Genomic DNA, 4,083 nt, shown 5'->3' on the forward strand with positions numbered 1-4,083 from the left:
TCACTATAGTATTATGTCCACATATTATTATTTCCCACCATGTTATTATCTACCATTTATTATTCCACCATGGTTATTATTCCCCATGTTATTATTTCCAACCATGTTATTATTCTACATGTTATTATTCCACCTTTACCAACCATGTTATTATTCCACCATGTTATTATTCCCACCATGTTATTATTCCACCATGTTATTATTCACCATGTTATTATTCCACCATGTTATTATTCCCCCATGTTATTATTCCACCATGTTATTATTCCCAACATATTATTATTCCACCATATTATTATTCCACCATGTTATTACTCCACCATATTATTATTTCACCATGTTATTATCCACCATGTTATTATTCCACTCATGTTATTATTCCCATCATGTTATTATTCCACCATTGTTATTATCATATTATTATTCCCACCATGTTATTATTCCACCATGTTTATTACTATTATTCCACCATTTATTATTCCACCATGTTATATTCCACCATTATTATTCCACCTATTATTATTCCACATGTTATTATTTCCACCATGATTTATTATTCCACCATTATTATATTCCACCATGTTATTATTCCACCATGTTATTACGTCCACCATAGTTATTATTCCACCATTTATTATTCCACCATGTTTATTATTCTCACCATGTTATTATTCACCATCATGTATTATTCCCATCATTGTTATTATTTCCACCATGTATTTATTCCACCATATTTATTATTTCCACCATGTTATTATTCCCACCAGTTGTTACTATTATTCCACCATGTGTATTATTCCACATGTTATTATTTCCACCATGTTATTATTCCACCATATTAATTATTCCACCATGTTATTTATTCCACCATTGTTATTATTCCACCTATATTTATTATTCTACCATGTTATTATTCCACCATGTTTATATATTCCACCATATTATTATTCCACCATGTTATTATTCCATTCATGTTATTATTCCATTTCCATGTTATTATTCCATCATGTTTATTATTCCACCATGTTATTATTCCTACCATGTTATTATTCCACCATGTTATTATTCTTACCAATTATTAATCCACCATTATTATTATTCCACCATGTTATTTTCCACCATGTTATTTTCACCATGTTATTATTCCACCATGTTATTATTCCACCATGTTATTATTCACTATTATCCACCATGTTATTATTCCACCATGTTATTATTCCACCATGTTATTACTATTATTCCACCCATGTTATTATTCACCATGTTATTTATTCCACCATGTTATTATTTCCACCATGTTATTATTCCACCATGTTATTACTATTATTCCACCATGTTATTATTTCACCCATGTTATTATTCCTATCACCATGTTATTATTCCACCATGTATTATTATTTCACCATATTATTATTCATTATTATTCACCACATTATTATTATTCCACCATGTTATTATTCCACCATGTTATTATTCCACCATATTATTATTATATTATTCCACCACTTATTATTATTCCACCATGTTATTATTCTACCCATTATTATTATTCACCATATTATATCTACCATGTTATTATTATTATTATTACACCATGTTATTATTATTATTATTCTACCATGTTATTATTCTACCATGTTATTAATCTATTATTAGACTCTGAACATTCTCTGGGCTAAACAAACTATAAAATAAATGTGTAGTAGCAGCCTAATGAATATGTCTACTTTACATCTAAGCCACAGCACGAATGCATGTATTCATGTCAAGTGGTACTGAATCTGTTTTATATATTTATGTTTTTGCTCTTTAACTCTGTATCCCCAGGTTTCTTCATGAACGCCACGAGCAGTCTAAGCAGGACCTTAAAGGGCTGGAGGAGACTGTTGTAAGTATATCTGTCTCTCCCTCTTTCGATCTATCTCTCTCGCTCTCCCTCTCTCTCACTCTCTCTCTCCCCCCTCTCTCTCTCTTCCTTCCTTCCTCCCTCCCTCTCTCTGTCTCACTCTGTCGCTATCTTCTCTTCTCTCTCTCTGTCTCTTTCTCTCTCTTGGTCTCTTCCACCATCTCTTTTCTGACATTCAGTTGAATCCCACTGTAGGATAATTTGACCACGACCCATTAATGTACCTCTCCCTCACTTTCTCTCACTTTCTCTCTCTCTCTCCCTCATTTTCTCTATTTCTCTATTTCTCTATTTTCTCTCTCTCTTTGTGCCCCACCTGTCTTTGCTCTTCCTCCTCCTCCCTCCCTCCCTCCCTCCCTCCCTCCCTCCCTCCCTCCCTGACTTTCTCTTGTTTAAAGGCTCGTGAACTCCAGACTCTCCACAACCTGCGGAAGCTTTTTGTTCAAGACCTCACGATTCGAGTCAAAAGAGTGAGTGAATAAAGAAGAGAAAAAGGAAGAGAAGAAGTGAAGGAGGGAAGAGAGGATGATGGAGGAGGGAGAGGATGATGGAGGGAGGGTGAGGATGATGAAGAGGGAGGGAGAGGAGGAATGAAGAGGAGGGAGGAGGAATGAAGGAGGAGGAGAAGAAGGGAATGAAGAGGAGGGAGAGGAGGAATGAAGGAGAGGGAGAGGAGGAATGAAGGAGGAAGGGAGAGGAGGAATGAAGAGGGAGGGAGAGGATGATGAGGAGGAGGAGAGGACGATGGAGGAGGGAGGGAGTGGACGATGGAGGAGGAGGGAGAGGATGAAGGAGGGAGGGAGAGGAGGAATGAAGGAGGGAGGGAGAGGAGGAATGAATAGAGGGAGAGGAGGATTGAAGGAGGGAGGGAGAGGAGGATTGAAGGGAGGGAGGGAGAGGATGATGGAGGGAGGAGAGGATGAATGAAGGAGGAAGATAATCATGTCAACTATTCAGTAGTCCATAACATATACTGTGATCTTAACCACTCTCTCTCTCCTCCACCCCATCCCTCCCCATCCCCCCATCCTCCCCATCCCCCATCCCTCCCCATCCCCCACCATCCCTCCCCATCCCTCCCCCACTCCCTCCCCATCCCCCCATCCCTCCCCCATCCCTCCCCCATCCCCCCATCCCTCCCCCATCCCCCCTCCCCCATCCCCCCACCCCCCATCCCCCATTCCCTCCCCCATCCCCCCATCCCTCCCCCATTCCCCCCATCCTCCCCATCCCCCATCCCTCCCCCATCCCCCCATCCCCCCCCCATCCCCCACCCACAGCAGTCAGAGATGGAGCGAGATGATGGCCGGGGGATGTAGCCACCAGAAGCAGAAGATCTCCTTCCTTGAGAACAACCTGGACCAGCTTACTAAGGTTCACAAACAGGTGGGCAGTTGAATGGTTTGTTGTGTTGTGTAGAGCAGACTGGAGCTCCGGGCCCATATTAATTAACAAAAAGTCTCGGAGGAGGAGTGCTGYTATATTGACTATTATAATAACAAATCGGATCATAATGAAGGATTATATGGTCAGTGGGGGGGGGGACCCGATCCTAAATCAGCACTCCTACACTGAGATGCTAAAATGGGTTTTAATCCTCTCCATACCCTACTAAAGCAAATCCTTTTTCTATTACATACACACCTGCAGTATGACTTACTGCTGAGGCACCAGAGCACAATGAGTAGGAGAGGGATCAAATGGACCAAGCAAACGGTATTAGTCCTGGCTGTGCTGTTAGTTATTACGATCCTCTGGCTACGAGCCAGCTACATCAATCACCCTGTATTGCAGATACAAGTCCCCTGGAAAATAAGGCAGCAGGAAATGTTATGTTACCTACTGCTGCTACTACGGCAATACAATGTTATGTTACCTGCTGCTGGTACTACTACTGCAATACAATGTTATGTTACCTACTGCTACTACTGTAATATAATGTTATGTTACCTGCTGCTGCAGCTACTACTGCAATACAATGTTATGTTACCTACTGCTGCAGCTACTGCAATACAATGTTATGTTACCTACTGCTGCTGCTACTGCTGCAATACAATGTAATGTTACCTACTGCTGCTGCTACTGCAATACAATGTTATGTTACCTGCTGCTGCTACTGCAGTACAATGTTATGTTACCTGCTGCTGCTACTGCAGTACAATGTTATGTTACCTACT

General features: G+C 40.6%; 1 long non-coding RNA gene across 1 annotated transcript in view; it reads left to right on the forward strand.

The window, feature by feature from the left end:
* LOC112069712 (uncharacterized) overlaps positions 1 to 3,290 on the forward strand; it is a 10,273-nt gene extending 6,983 nt beyond the window's left edge. Inside the window, exons 2-4 of the long non-coding RNA XR_002893779.1 lie at positions 1,828 to 1,888; positions 2,305 to 2,376; positions 3,187 to 3,290. This is a non-coding gene — a long non-coding RNA (uncharacterized lncRNA). The remainder of the gene's footprint in view (positions 1 to 1,827; positions 1,889 to 2,304; positions 2,377 to 3,186) is intronic.
* The last annotated feature ends 793 nt before the right edge of the window (positions 3,291 to 4,083 follow it).

The sequence above is a fragment of the Salvelinus sp. IW2-2015 genome, unplaced genomic scaffold (genome assembly GCF_002910315.2).
Source record: "Salvelinus sp. IW2-2015 unplaced genomic scaffold, ASM291031v2 Un_scaffold1085, whole genome shotgun sequence".
NCBI classification, from domain to species: Eukaryota; Metazoa; Chordata; class Actinopteri; order Salmoniformes; family Salmonidae; genus Salvelinus; species Salvelinus sp. IW2-2015.